At 43.1% G+C, this 16,376-nt stretch overlaps 2 long non-coding RNA genes across 2 annotated transcripts in view; one reads left to right on the plus strand and one right to left on the minus strand.

Annotated features, from left to right (window-relative positions):
* LOC144889475 (uncharacterized) overlaps nucleotides 1-7,088 on the plus strand; it is a 28,936-nt gene extending 21,848 nt beyond the window's left edge. The window contains exon 3 of the long non-coding RNA XR_013621761.1: nucleotides 6,877-7,088. This is a non-coding gene — a long non-coding RNA (uncharacterized LOC144889475). The remainder of the gene's footprint in view (nucleotides 1-6,876) is intronic.
* A 2-nt stretch (nucleotides 7,089-7,090) lies between these two features.
* The window catches only part of LOC144889474 (uncharacterized), a 60,592-nt gene continuing 51,306 nt past the window's right edge, over nucleotides 7,091-16,376 (minus strand). The window contains exon 3 of the long non-coding RNA XR_013621760.1: nucleotides 7,091-7,337. This is a non-coding gene — a long non-coding RNA (uncharacterized LOC144889474). The remainder of the gene's footprint in view (nucleotides 7,338-16,376) is intronic.

The following is a 16,376-nucleotide window of genomic DNA, read 5'->3' on the forward strand; positions in this document are numbered from 1 at the left end:
GTGTTGTTTCAGCCTGGTGTTGGCTTAGCGGTTAGGGTGCCGGCTTGGGATCCTAGGATCCTGGGTTTGAATCCCGGTCGATCGCTGAATTAATGCCAGGGGGGTTGACTCAGCCTGTCATCCTTCCGAGGTCGGCAAATTGAGTACCAGCTTGCTGGGATGAATGATCCCGGTGTGTACCCCTGTTTAGAATAGGTACACCGTATCCCTGCACATCGTAAGAGGCGACTAAGGGTTGGCGTCAGGAAGGGCATCCGGCCATAAAAACATTGCCTCAAACAGGGAACCATGATTGTCATGTGGCCCACAAGGCTAACCCCCGCTCTAGCGGGGAAAATGGCCTTAAAACGATAATTCATTCATTCATTTTTCATTCTTGTTGTAGTTGTAAAACATAGGGAAAAGCCATGGGAGGCAATCACATACTGAGGGAAACTAACCTTAATCCCTATCTAGTTAACACAGCTTCATCCCCCCCCACCCCCCTCCCCCCCCTCGTGTGGAGACACATACCAACCTTAACCTCCAGTTTCCCTACTTATATACATCGAGGTGTCTCCTATGCGTCCACGGTTCATGCTATACTTATACAATCCTATCTGTACTATGGGATTCCATCATCTTACCCCCACAATTGTGTAACAATAATGTGTGGTATTGCATTTCATGGTATTGCTGGAGCCTCATAATTGACGGAGTTTATAAAACCAAACCCCATGACCGATATGACCTTCTGAATCAAATAACAATTTTGTTTAACAAAGATCTTTCTACTGGTGTTTGCAGTTCTGTTACTAACAGATGTCGCAAATGTTCCAGTATTGAAGTCACTTATATTACTCAATTTATGCAAGTTTTACTATGCAAAAAGGAAACATTTCAGAAATTTACTATATACTTCAAACTCACTAAATAAATTTGGATAGACCATACGAAACTGTCTTTGTGTATAAACATGTGACTGTCGCAAAAACGTCTCTAAAATGAGTGTCCGCTGGGGCACAGAGAAATTGTTCGACATGGTCGAAACTTCTCTGGAAAAAACTTTAAACCTTGTTCTTTAGGTGACCTAAAATAAAACGATATCACAAATAAAACGTCACATTAATAAAATCATAACAGCTGTATGAAACGTTGCACATCATTTTGTACCACTAGTCCAGGTTGTTGTGTAATTTCGTTCAGATTTTTTGGAGATTTGCAAACCTATACATATTTGGAAACTACAGAGTATAAGCAACCAGAAAACGAATGTTTCCATTTTCTCGGAAGTGTGTATGGCGGCCATCTTGGATTTTCAAAAATGACCACCCACGTAGGCATTTTTGTCAATATTCAGCTTCTAAGCCACATGGGGTCCTGGTTATAACAGCCAAACCTCCATTTTAAGGACAATGAATCCAAAGGCACCCAAGTACAATATTCCCCGTGACCACAGAGCAAATTATTATGCCAATTGTTATGTTAATTTAGGTCATGTAACTGATTAACTGAACGCTTAAGTTTGGGATAATACTTAGGCAACATTTATGAATAACTACATCTAAATGGCCTTAAAGGAAAGACAATCAGCTTCAATATCATTGCATAACAGAACACAATATTAGGCAAAATCGTTTACTGTGAAAAATCAATCAATCATCATCATCATCATCATCATCATCTTTATCATCACTCTCGCCAATTACTGTACTAATGTTCTGAGAATCTTGATCATTCTGGCACTTTGTGGGGCACAAACAGAGATCTGTACAGATTAAGTAATTTTATTTCCCACGAACATCTGGAAGAGGAACAATCTCCTCTGCACTGGCCATCACGAAGATGACCTTGATGTCCGATTTGCTGGACCATCGGTGTCCTGGTAGAAGCCATTATGAAATGGATCCAGGATCTCCTGCTGGGCGATGCTTGCCTGATCCCATACACTACCCAGTATATGTGCCCTTAGGATAATTACATCTAAAATGGTCTCAAAGGAGAGATGATCAGGTTTATATCCTGACACACGCAATCACTTGTTATTATAGCATCAGATCAGATCAGCATTTCGAGATGCTGCCACAAAGAATAGGACTGCCTCCACACGGTGTATGTAGTTCATCATTGATTTGAAGATGGCATTCTTGGATCTCTCTGTCTACCATTCTTGGAATTTCTTCACAAAGTCAGCAGTAGTCAAGGTTTGAAGTAGGGAGGTGTTGGCTTGTTTTACGGATTCAGCCTTTGCACTCTTTTTTCCCTCTGAGCAGGCAGCTTCAACGCCCTGGGTTGCCTCCAAGCAAACGTCTTTAAGCTGGGCGTTGTCCTTGAAGAATTCCTCGAGAGCCATTTCATAAAGTGCCGCATACGAATACATGTGGGCACGGAGAGAGTGTTTGTAGTGTGTACATTTCAGGATTTGCCTCGTCGTGGCAGGATCGTACACATCAGCTTCAATCCAGGCATCGTCTATGCCCGAGTTTTCAATTGAGGTACCAAGAGCTTTCAAAGCAACCATGACAACATGTAGCTCGCCTAGCCTGGGGACAACAGTGTGTTTCATATCAGGTCGGGCATCTATGAGTTGCACCACTTTCTCATAGAGGGCCATGTCAAAGAAAATGACAGTTGGGTGATCTTTGCCAACTGCCAACTGCCTCAGCTGGCTTGCTTGATTTATGACTTTCAGGAGGGTCGACCACTCATGTGCTACATCTGGGAGTAGTGGTAAGGCTCCAACTTGAGTGACAGACTGGCTTGCAGACAACAGTGAGTTGTAACCTGCCCAACCTGGAATCGTGCTGGAATCTCCTATCATCCTGGATACAGCAGAAGCGACAACCCATCCAAGCTGTGACAGCTGATATGATTCTGAGACTCCCGTCTTGTTGACGACAAACTGTTCTGTTCTGTTCACCTGGTTTTGGTTTGGGCTTGTCACAGTGCAGCACATCTACATGGTATGAACTGACCAATAGGCTTTGTGCATCACCTATTGTAAGAGGTGGTGCAATCGGTTCTCCAGGAGCATCAGCTTTCTGGTGCACTGCAGTGATTGTACCATGAGTTGTTCCTTTCCCATCAGCAATGTCTTCGGCAAAGTAAGTGTTGTCTGCAGCAAAGAACACGTAGCTGCCCTTCTTTAGGAAGGGTGGCACATAGAGACCTTGGAACAGTCTGGTGTTTTCAACGACAGCATTGGCAAGGGCTGTTTCTAGTAGCAGGGTGCGGGTATGTGAGACACAGTAACCCTGAGCATTGAGAAGACTCATAAGCCTTTTGTTTCTTGTGTCATGATGAACAGCTCGAGCCAGTCCCAGGACTTGAGGGTTTTCTGTTGCACGGTGTTGCCTAAAGGTTGCTGAATCGCTGCTAGGTTTGTACTTCACCTGTCTGTTGGACTTAAATCCAAACATGATGTTTTGGCTCACCGTGAGTGCTGTCCTGTTGACAACACTGGTCCTTTTTTCGGTTCCCAACTCGTCCACAGGCCCTATCATGATCCAGCAAATCAGGGTGTACAGTTCAGCCGGAACTTCGTCAATGCTGCTAGACACTTGTATGGAATTGGCGGGCTTCTCTTTGGTGAAATCAGCAATGCATTTACGTATCACCTGTGCTACTTTGTAGATGGCCTTCGTGTTGGTCATGTCATCACCCTCACTTGTGATAGCAGAATGGACCAGGTCTTCCTCACATGCAGCTGGAGAGTAGAGGACAGCTGGTTTCCTTCGGTTCTTTTGTAGAACAGACGAAACACTTGGTATCTCAGTGAGGATCCTGTCTTTCAGCCACTGTATATTGAATGCAGGTGAATGGTTTTTCAAGCCGTCTGCACCGAGCATGTTGACATATGTGGTTTCGATGTCATCCATTGAGAGTTAAGCTTGGTTCTTAGTTTGCACATCAATGAGGTTGATCAGTTCAATCAGACAGGCCCTTTTTAGCATATTCTCTTTGTGTGCGCCTCTACTGCTTCTGTCTCGCAAAACATGGAACACATGTTTAGTCCAACACAGTTTGTGGTACCTAACGTCAATTGCATGTGCGTCACCCGGTGATATACATGTGCTCAATCTCGTGTTGAATGAGGCATCATGTGACATCTCTACAGCGTCTCTGAGATCTTTACCAGCGTTTTCTGTCCTGACTGTGTACAACTGCTGGTCATCATCCTTCTGGCAGAAGAAACACCGATCCTTGTTCAGTGGCACTGTACACGACCGTGTGAACGGCAGTGAAGATGAAGTGGTAGATGGGCCAGAATCATCTATTTCGGTGCTTCCACTCTTCTGTCCACGTTTTTTTTGCAGTGTGGGATCCTGTTGATAATGCATGGGTTCTGCGTTCTCTGGCACGCTGTATCTGGTCCTTGTTAGTTGCATTGGAGTAGCAAGTCCGGTGCCATATAGCGTTCTCTATGGAGAGTTGTTCTTTCGTGCAGTCTTGCAGTCGATTTTGAACTTTTACATAGTTGCCATCAAACAAACTGGCTCTCTCTTCAACAGTTGCCAACAGATTTTGATAGGAGTCGATTCTGGGTTGTTGTACAAGTGAGCCTTTCTTCGCATCATCAGATTGGCACAGCACACACAGCTTCAAGTTCGTGGATTCCTGGGTTAGATGAGTCCCTTGACAAAGGCTAGGTATCTCACTCATGATATATACCTACTGGAATCTGCAAATACAGCAAATGAAACCACCACCTATAAACACAGCCACCACCATCACAGTATTGACACAGTTCACATATTGACACATGACACATATTGATATATTGACACATTTGGTTTCAGACCAGGTCACTCGACTCTGGACATGCTGCTTCTGCTGTCTCAACAATGGATGGAGGTCCTCAATGCCAAACAGGAAATCAGAGCTGTCTCCCTTGACATATCACGTGCCTTCGATACGGTCTGGCACCCAGCTCTCTTCACCAAACTCTCCTCCTATGGTATCCATGGAAATCTCCATGCATGGCTTGCGGACTTCCTCTCTGGTCGTAGTCAACATGTGGCCCTGAATGGATTTCTCTCATCTCCCCTTCCTGTTCAGGTTGGAGTTCCCCAAGGCAGTGTTCTGGGCCCTGTGCTTTTTCTGGTCTTCATCAATGATCTTTCCGACTCTCTGGAAAATCCTCTCTATCTCTTTGCTGATGACTCCACTCTCTGCCGCTCCAATTCCTCTTCCCTCAGATCGGCAGTCTGCAGCCTCCTCACTCTCTGAAGACCTGGACAAAATCACAGACTGGTCAAACAAGTGGAACATGTCTTTCAATCCTGACAAATCTCACACTCTTACTTTGTCTCTCCGAAAAGATCGACTGGACAACCCTCCCATCTACTTTCTCAACAATCCCCTCCAAGAAGTTCTGTCGCTCAAGCTTTTGGGTCTCACTATCTGCCATGATCTTTCTTGGGAAAACCACATTTCCAAGCTGGCCTCCAAAGCCAGTCGCCGACTGGGCATCCTCCGTCGTGCGAAGTCCTTCCTAGGCACACCTGAGCTCCTCACCACATACAAGGCTTTCATCCGCAGCTCAATGGAATACTGTTCTCCCCTATGGGCCAGTGCTCCTGCCTCACACCTAGCTCGGCTTCATGCTGTTGAAACCAAAGCTTTCAGAATCATTGGAATCTCCCGCGATGAAGCTATCTCTGAGGGCCTTTCGCTCCCTCACCGCAGGCAGGTAGGTGGTCTTTCTGTCTTCTACCGACTCCTCTCCGGCCTTGCTCCCCCAGCTCTCTCTGTGCTCTGTCCCCCAAATATTCCTACAGGTCGCACAAGATCTGCCAGCAACCCTCTGATGGTTAAACTGCCGAAATCTCGGCTCTCTGCTCACCTTCACTCTTTCATTCCTCTTTTCTCCCACCTCTGGAACAAACTCCCACACTCCCTTCAATCCCACTCCTCCCTCCAGGTCTTTAAAACAGCTGTTCACCACCATCTCCTATCTTCCCCCATCCAAAACCTTGATCTTTTCTGCCCCCGCTAATTCACCCCAGATCCACCTTGTTTGAAATTCCAACTTCTTTCCTGGAGGTCCTGGCAGTGTCCATATGTTTTATACCTCTCCCACCACCCCCCCCCCCCCTTCCCATGCCTCCCCCCCCAAAGCCCTCTCCCTCCCACAGATCTCTCGATGTCTCCATGTCTCTCGGTCCCTGCTCTCAAATGTTGTGTTTGTGTCCTTCCCCCTCTCTCCCCATCTTGTCTACCGCTCCCGATGTTATATGTTTTATGTGTCGGTTTGTCTCTCTGTGTGATTAATGTTCGCTCTTTCACGAGCCTCGATCTTGTATACAAAAAAAGAAAGAAAAAAAAAAGTCTATGTGTTGTACACATTAATCCCATAAAATGCAGCGGAAAATAGCTTGACAAAGGCATAAAGGCCCCCAGAAGTGATTTACCACATTATAACTGGTACCATTGTATTCTCCGCCCCTGAAAATGTATGTTTAGCCGTTCAAATGAAGACCCTGGGTGGTTTAGAAGCTGAAATATTGAGAAAATTGCCTTTGCGGGAGGTCATTTTTCAAAATTCAAGATGGCCGCCATATATACTTCCGAGAAAATTGAAACATTGGTTTTTTTGTTGGTTCGGCTCTGTAGCTTCCAAAAATATATAGGTTTGAAAATCTCCAAAAAAGCTGAACGACAGCCAAGCTCTGAACATAGTGAACCGGACTACACCCTGTATAACATTTTTTCCTTGCTTACACAATTCCGATCCAATTTGCAGAATGCATGTTTTTGTTTTTCAAAACGGCTTGATGTTTGAAATGTTGTTTTTATCATTTAAATATCAATCAAGTGTGTAGGTTTCTGCTCTTTTAAACAAAAAGGTGATAAATAATTTCCGTTTTGCGTTATGTATTTATTTTATTTCTTCAGACAATGTCCGGGGCTTGGAAATTTGAAAATGTGGAACCTAACGGCAAACTCTGTCCTCATGATCGAGTATTGGGCCACATACTATATTGTATCTTTGATGTGGCTTCCCTGAAGAACACGAGTTCACGACCTCAACTACCGCCGTTCTCTCTTAAAGCTTGTTTTATAGGCAACCTCTTTTCAGGAAAGTCTTTGTGTTTAAAAAAGCTGCAAAAAGGTATGAATTGTTTTAATATGCCAGTATTAATATTATTTTTAATATTCACATTGGAAGTTGTAAACAATGAGAAACAACTACAAAATGTTCACTATGTTATTGATACTTCAGATTATTACAGATAAGTTTTAGTGAATGTTGAGATTATTACCTTTGTAAGCATGAAGATATAAAATGTGAATTTATCAGTAAGCATTTTGATTTTTTTCAAAGTACTCTTCTTCCAGCCACATCATTGACGTCTCTGCAAAAAAAATAAAAAAATTTTTTTATCATCAATGTGAAGTGCTGAATAGTCAACATCGTCACCACAGAATATTTGGTCCACAAATTATGTTTGTTTTTAATAATTCATTTGTAATCTCCTTTTTGGCATCCTCTCACCTTGTGTTATGGCGTCTTTGCAATCATGTCAATATTTATGTACTCCATTTCCCATGGCCCATTGTCCTCACTAATCCTTCCTACTGCTCTGGAATATTTCTGGCTGCATATACTTCACCGCAACCACCTAATGCTTGTCTGTGTGGTATACCATCCACTCGCGGGATTCGACCCTCTATATAGCTCCATTTCCTCTCATACGAACCGACTCATAACCATTATTCCCCACTCTGTTCCTCATCTGTGATGATTGCAACTGCCACCATGTTCTAGCTTGCTGGGTGTAAGTTATATAGCAACCAGCCATTGCCTTGCAGCTAGGCCTTCTGTGACTCTGTGAGTCTGACCCAAGCCGTAAACATTCCATCCTGGATTTCAGCAACTTGATTGTCCTCCTTCCTGGACCTGATAAGGACTCACTTTCCATCTGGAATTTCATGTTCCTCCTTTGCCCCTCTTGCTATTTGGAGGAAGAAACCTCAATGGCACAGAATATGGCTTTTTGCACAAGCCAACTGGCAGAGACTGCAATCTGCTTCCTCATGAAATAAATGTGATACCAGCTCCACAGTATCTGATATTGATTATGCCTGGGAATACTTTCACAAAACGTGACTTTTTCTGATGCACCGGTTTATCCCATCTCATCTGTGGCATATGGGAATGCCATCCATTATCCATCTTTTCAGTTCTGGTAAAGTGAATTATTTGAGGCATGATTGCTGTCACGCACCTTGCTTTTTCAACAATGAAAACAAACCCGACTGAATTTAACTTTAGGTCACACGGTAAAGTTCACAACAAGTGTGTGTGTCCATCCTGAAGCAAACCAATAAATAAAATCTTGAAAATCTCAAGGCTGAAGTCTCCACCCAGTCTCCTTCCTCAAACTAATGGTGATACTTTGTTAAGTCAATCTCTGGTGTATATTCTCCCTCCAATCACTCCTGTACCTCAAATGGCATATCTGCAGACTCTGTCTGAGATAAGGACGAATGTATTAACTGTGTTTGCCTCCAAACAGTTGTACTCATTGGATATAGACTACTAGTCCCCGACTGCAAAGCCGCAATGAGCCGACGAAGCCAAAGCCTCTTGCCACTATTTTACCCATCACTAAGGCATCAGTAGGTTAGGTAGTTGGTAGTAGGTAGGTGTAGTAGGTACCGTACCTAGTTCAAAATTACACCATTTGCATTCTGGATGAGATTAAAATTTATAAAATTTCCTTCTTGATTAATTCGGTGAATTCCGTCTCAACTTCGGATATTTCCGGCCATGAAAAACTCTCCCCTACGGCCGCGAGATTTCTAAAAAATAATTCTTCGTCAATTTTAGAATATTTGACGTGGTTTTCACCCTCTGAAACGCAGTAATCAGCTTTTTTGAAATAGTTTTTCAAATGCTCGAATCTCATTGGTTCCGATGTTTGGTGACGATTTTCGTTGAAGATAACCAGGGCCCGTGCGGGCCCGGGGAACGTGGTTGGTCTTAAAGCATTTTAATTACAAATTAGAGGTGCATAAGATTGTGAATCAAAAAAACACGGGTGAAACAAACTCCTATTGAACCTTTTCGCAATTTTTTATGCATACTTCCGCATCTGCAAGATGGCGGCCTCCATTGAGCGATTTGGTGCGTCAAAGCTTCGAAATTCTCAAAGGATCCAGCAAAATCTGGCTTTTCAACATAATACGTACGCATTTATTCACAACACCGGCTTCGCCGGCTATGAACTAATCAATATTTATTTATATATACTTTCTATTTGATTTAATTGTAGACAATTATTCATATGTTTATAGTCCATAAGCACTGTTTGTAGAAGCTAACTAAAAATTCATACATGAAGGAAGATGTGTTCCAAAATATATCATTCTGCTGGCAATACAGCAGAATGGCAGTTTTTCCTGAAGTCTGACCTTGGTGGTGATAAAATCCAGAATATAGTTAATGGAAAGCAAAGTGGCTAAAAGATCCCACTGTGCCCAATTAATTACTTAAAATATGTACCATCTTGTTGAAATGACTTTCCCCTCAAAAAGGTAATTATATAATATTTTGTGTCCATGTGGTTTTTATTTTATTTTTATTTTTGGATACAAAATTGAGGCTCGTGTATGAGCTAAACACAAAACATTGAGCACAAACATGAGCGAAGCACAACATTAATCACAATAAAAACAAACAGACATATGAAACAAATAATAAAGGGAGCAAGAGACAAGAGAAGGGGAGAGAGGGAAGCACACAAGCACACAAGCACAACAACAGTCGAGAACAAGGACATCAGTAGATCTGTGGAAGGGAGAGGGCTGGGGCAGGGTGGAGGCGGGGGGATGGGAACGGTATAAAACAAATGGACAGTGGTTTGTATTATTTGGTTTGTATTACTCTTGCCTTTTTCACTCTTCAATAACTTAATCTATCATTTCATTTATCACCCGGTGTTGGCCTAATGGTTAGGGCGGCCGGCTTAGGATCCGAAGGTCCTGAGTTTGAATCCCGTTGAATTAATGCCAGGTGGGGTTGACTCAGCCTGTCATCCTTCTGAGGTCGGCAAAATGAGTACCAGATCACTGGACGCGCCCACTGAAAATGATGCAACCAGCAGCCGGGTGGCTGCACTCGATCCACCCACCATTTCACTTAATTTGTTGATGCTTAATTACAAGAACTGATGTGTGTGCACAATATTGACCTCAAAGATAATAAAACCAGCCACGTGATTCACTCGATAGGAAGGCCATATTAACGATAAACAAAAGCCATTACATTACATCATTGAACGTGACAAAATGATAAAATCAGGATGAATTTATCCAGGATATTTATAAGATGTGAGTGTACTTTGTAATATACTTAAAAGTGAACAAATTAATGTTCCTATTACACAATTAGTATTTATGCGTAACCATTTACCATTTTGCACACTGCATTTTTGGACCTTTATTTGTCAATTTCTACACCAAAATAATAGGACCAGTTCGTGAAAAATATTACAATAGGGTCATACAAGTTACTCGAGTTTCAATATGTAGCAAAGGATAGCTTTCTACTACATCCCTCAAATTTGTGACATCATTCTTCATAAATCATTCAAGGATTCATTTTCTTACAGAACATGGTTTGATCGCTTTGCAGCCTGAAAGGTTGTTGAGCAAGGCCATGATTTCCTCCAAGGCAATATGTGATGAACAACTTGAATTCTCCCATGATAATAGAGAACATCAGGTGAGATTTATCATATACTTTTGCATTGTACACCTACATCTACACACACATATAGATAATAATAAGAGCATTGCCACTGAATTCGACACAGGCCTGAAGTTTGTGTGATACATATACAGTCACGTGAAAAAGTAAGTACACCCTTGGCTCTAACAGGTGTTATTGCCCCGTTTGGCAGAAACAACCTCAAGTAGGCGTTTCATATAACTGTCGACCAGTCTCTGACATCGACTGGGAGAAATTTTTGCCCACTCCATGCAGAATTCTTTCAGCTATGCGATGTTTGAGGGGTTTCTTGCATGCACAGCTCGTTTCAAATCCCCCCACAACATCTCGATGGGATTTAAATCTGGGCTTTGACCTGGCCATTCCAGAACCCTCCATTTCTTTCTTTTCAGCCATTCCTTGGTGGATTTACTGGTATGTTTAGGGTCATTGTCATGTTGCAAGGTCCACCTTCGGTTGAGCTTCAACTTTCCGACAGATGGCCTCACATTATCCTCAAGCACCCTCTGGTACAATGAAGAATTCATAGTGGATTTTATGATGGTGAGCTGCCCAGGCCATAATGCAGCAAAGCTTCCCCAAACCATAATATTTCCACCACCATGCTTTACAGTTGGTATCAGGTTCTTGTGGTCAAATGCTGTCTGGTTTTCGCCAAACATGTCTTCTGGTACTGTGGCCAAATAGCTCTACCTTTGACTCATTGGTCCAGAGCACATTGTTCCAGAAGTGCTGGTCTTTGCCGAGGTGTTCATTGGCAAACTTTAGTCTTGCCCTGATGTTCTTTCTGGACAGGAAAGGTTTCCTCCTGGCACACCTCCCATGCAGACCAAATTTGTGCAGCCTCTTTCTAATGGTAGACTCGTGCACTTTGACATCAACAGTGGCAAGAGCTACCTGTAGGTCCCGTGATGACATTCTGGGGTTCTTAGAGACTTCTTTCAGCATCTTGCGGTCTGCTCTCGGGCTGAACTTGATGGGGCGGCCTGGCCTGAACAAGATGGCAGTTGTTTGGAATCTTCTCCACTTGTAGATGATCTTCCGGACAGTCGAATGATTGATTTCAAATTGTTTCGAGATCTTTTTAAATCCCTTCCCAGACTCGTAGGCATATATAACCTTCTTTCTGAAGGCCTCGGGGAGCTCTTTTGATCTAAGCATGGTGACGCCGCACACTTCAGCAACAAAGAGCAAACCAAACTAAATTTCTGAGGTTTAAATAAGACAGGTTCCTCCAAGATCCTCTCTCACGATGTTCTAATCATTTGCACCTGAGCTGGTGCACCTGATTCTACTTTTAGGTTTTTGAAGTGGTGATAAATGTAGGGGTGTACTTACTTTTTCCACATGCAAAATTTGCATTTTTGTTTATTTAAATTATACAATGGACTACAAAATGTAAATGTTTCATGATATTTGTTATATTATATCACCTTGATCTATCAATATTGTTGAAAAGAAGATCAAATAGCTGTATGGTGAAATATGTTGAAAAAGTCAAAACTTTACATGGGGTGTACTTAATTTTTCACGTGACTGTATATACAGTGCATTCAGAAAGTATTCAGACCCCTTCACTTTTTTCACATTTTGTTATGTTGCAGCCTTATGCTGAAATCGTTTAAATTTATTTTTTCCCTCATCAATCTACAGTCAATACCCCATAATGACAAAGAGAAAACAGGATTTTAGAAAGTTTTGCAAATTTATTAAAAAGAAAAAACTGAAATATCACATTGACATAAGTATTCAGACCCTTTGCTATGACACTTGAAATTTAGCTCAGGTGCCTCCCATTTCTCTTGGTCATCTGTGAGATGTTTCTACACCTTCATTGGATTCCACCTATGGTAACTTCAATTGATTGGACATGATTTGGAAAGGCACACCCCTGTCGATATAGAGTCTCACAGCTGACGATGCATACCAGAACAAAAACCAAGCCATGAGGACGAAGGAACTGCCTGCAGAGCTCAGAGACAGGATTGTGTCGAGGCACAGATCTGGGGAAGCCTACAAAAAAAAATCTGCTGCATTGAAGGTTCCCAAGAGCACAACGGCCTCCATAATTCTTAAATGGAAGAAGTTTTGAACAACCAGGAGTCTTGCTAGAGATGGCCGCCCGGCCAAACTGAGCAATCGGGGGAGAAGGGCCTTGGTAAGAGAGGCGACCAAGAACCCGATGGTCACTCTGGCTGAACTCCAGAGATCCTGTGTGGAGATGGGAGAAACTTCCAGAAGGACACTGCAATCACTGCAACACTCCACCGATCTGGGCTTTATGGCAGAGTGGCCAGACGGAACCTCTCCTCAGTGAAAGACACATGAAAGCCCACAGAATCTTGTTTTTCACAGTCTGAGAGTCCTTTAGGTGCTTTTTTGCAAACTCCAAGCGGGCTTTTTTTTTTAAAGCTCTCAAGTAAAGGATAGTGGAGCCGCCAACCATGGTATCGCCGTTTTATGGTCTTGCCAGGACGACATACCACACACTCGCTTCCTTGTGACCATGCAAACCTTGTCGGTTAAATAATGTATTACACCTCCTCGTTTTATGGAGCAGCAAGGCACACATTGTGTCCCATAACAGCCGAGTCGACACAAAATGTGAGCAACAACGGCAATGGATTGTGGTCTGGCCTAATAATTTATTATAATTTATTATAGGTTTATTTATATTTATAAACAGACTCGGTTTGCAACGTGGATTTTTTTTTGCAATCTATTAACCTGCACATTGTAATCAACGTTTTTAGTTTTTTGAATAACAAACAATTTTTTTGCATGTTTAAAAGTTTGTTTATAATGGGATTTTATGAATATTGACAACATTTTATTGTTATAGAATAAAATATGTACCATTTTTATTTTACATGCAGGAATATACAAGTGACATACTTGGAAGTCAAGTTCATAATCTCTTGAAGATTGGCAAATCTGTCCCAGATGAGTATCTGATAGACATATTATGGCACACTATCCAGTGAGTAGATCAATTCTCATAGTTCATGACACATTAAATATTTAACAAAGTTGTATGATCTCTGTGTAACATGGACAATCAGTGTGAATCCATTAATATTGTGACGACCGGCGGGTCTCAACCTTGACCCCTGGTGTAACGGATATCGCCTCTGGATAACTCAGAGAACAGCGTGTTTTGAGAGACCACGATCACCAGTCGCCCCAGAACTCCCAGCTGGATCACAAACCATACCCCAAAGCTGTGTTACCATTACACAGAAGACCCGGAAATGAGCGAGTACCATGCCGATGATTACATAACTGATCTTAACTAGTTGAGACGTAACTGATTATGTCGTGACTGATTATGTTGCAGCCTTCTTGGCTTAACTGAACTTAACTAGTCGGTCGAGCAGGACCACTGGTTTATGTAATAGTTTGTAGTGCTTTGTATCTATGCTCACAACAACAACAACAACAACAACAGGCATTTAAAGGCCATTTTCCCTGCAAGAGCGGGGGTTAGCCTTGCGGTCCCCATGACAATGTTCTCCATTTTGCCCTATTTTCTGCATCTCCCCTTGTTAACCCCCTTGCCCGCATTTCTTCTTCGACCATCTTTAGCCAAGTCTTTCTCGGTCTTCCCCGTCCTCTACTTCCTTCTACATTAATTCCCATCACTCTTTTCAACCAGTCACTTTCATCCTTCCTCCACACATGACCAAACCATATCAACCTGTTTCTCTTCACAGCATCCATCACAGGCTCTATTCCCATCATCTTTCGCAATTCATCATTTGTCTTCCTCTCTCTCAACGATACTCCACACATCCACCGAACCATTCACATTTCCACCCTTTCCAGCCTTCGTTGCTGCTCTACGTTCATTACCCATGTCTCATTCCCATAAATCATAACACTTCTCACACATGCAGCATACACCTTTCCCTTCAGCTTCAATGACACTCCCCTCCTCGTCAGCACGCCACTCAGTTCCCGAAACTTCTTCCATACACATCTCACTCGAGCAACCGTTGACGAGTCTGATCCACCTTCTCCATTCAGCATGTCTCCAAGGTAACAAAATGTTTTCACACCTTCCAGCTTCACGCCATCTCCAAGATCCAACTCAACATTTCCTCCATCTGCAGCTCCCTCTGTGCACACCTTACACTTGAATGTAGCTGCCACACTGGTTAATGACCCTCTCAAACCACTACATTTTTGATGAACCCACTCAGCGCACATTGTACATTGAATGGAATTCACTCTGACACCCTTCCTGCACACGGCCACTTCCCAGTTCTTTCCACCTTACCACATGCTTTACCACTTGCCATCACCTTCGTTTTTCCGATATTCACCTTCAGACCTTTTGTCTCCATACATTCCTTCCACTTGTTCATCTTCTCCTTCAGTCCATCCATACTTTCTGCAATCAACACCAGATCATCTGCATACAACAACTCCCATGGTAAACCCTCCTTTACGTTCTGAGCCAGCACCTCCATGACAGCTACAAATAGTAGTGGACTTAGTACCGACCCCTGATGCACTCCCACCTTCACCTCAAACTCACCACTGTTCCCGCCCTTCGTCCTTACAGCTGTGCGCGCTCTTTTGTACATTGCCATCACTACTCTGATCAACCATTCCTCCACTCGTAACTTCCTCAATGCCCATGTCACTACTTCACGTGGAACCATATCGAATGCTTTCTCCAGATCAACAAACCCAAGAAACAACTTCTTCCTCTTCTCCATGTACTTCTCCTGCAACTGCCTCACAATAAAAAGCGGGTCTGTCGTTCCTCTTCCTGGCATAAATCCAAACTGCATTTTGTCAATCTTCACTTTCTTCCTTATCCTCCTCTCCAACACCCTTTCCAATACCTTCATTCCATGCTCCAATAACTTTATTCCTCGATACGAGCCACAGTCCAGAGGGTCACCTTTCCCCTTGTATAGAGGGACGAGGGTACTCAGTTCCCAATCCACTGGAATGCGGCCTTCTTTCACCACCGGATTGCAGATCTCTGTCATTCTCTTCACACCCCAATTTCCCGCTGCCTTCAACATATCCCACAACTCCCGTTGGCCCTCCCGCTTTTCTACTCTTCATTGCTTTTATCGCTTCCTCAACTTCCTCCTCGGTTATCTTCTCTGCCGGTCCTAAAACTGGGTTACTCTCTTTGTTGCCATCCCATTCATTCTCTGCATTCAACAGTATTTGAATCTCGGCATTCAACAACAACATTCAACAGGGTCCACAACGATTTGTCCCACTTCATCCTTCAAGCAACTCACCCCCATCACATCACACCTCTCTTTCGCTATCTGCTTTGCAAGCCTGAATACCGCTCTCTGACCCTCTTCCGAATCCAAGCGCTCTCCGAACATTTTCCTACATGCCTCCTGTGCCTTTGCTACCTCTTTCTTTGCAGCCTTCTTGGCTGCCTTATAACTTTCATGCTCTGCCTTTTCTGCCCCCATACCCTTCGCCTTCTGCCACTCCTTGAACTTCTTCCTCTTCTCGTCAATCTTCTTTCCAACTTCATCATCCCACCACCATGTTTCCGAGTGCCTCGGTGGTCCTTTTGTCCATCCACATACCTCACCAACGGCTCCCAACAGACTATCTTTCATTGACATCCAACCACTTTCAAGCTCAACCACATCATCCTCCACCATACTCAGCC

The sequence above is a fragment of the Myxine glutinosa genome, chromosome 1 (genome assembly GCF_964187855.1).
Source record: "Myxine glutinosa chromosome 1, kmMyxGlut1.1, whole genome shotgun sequence".
Lineage (NCBI taxonomy): Eukaryota > Metazoa > Chordata > Myxini > Myxiniformes > Myxinidae > Myxine > Myxine glutinosa.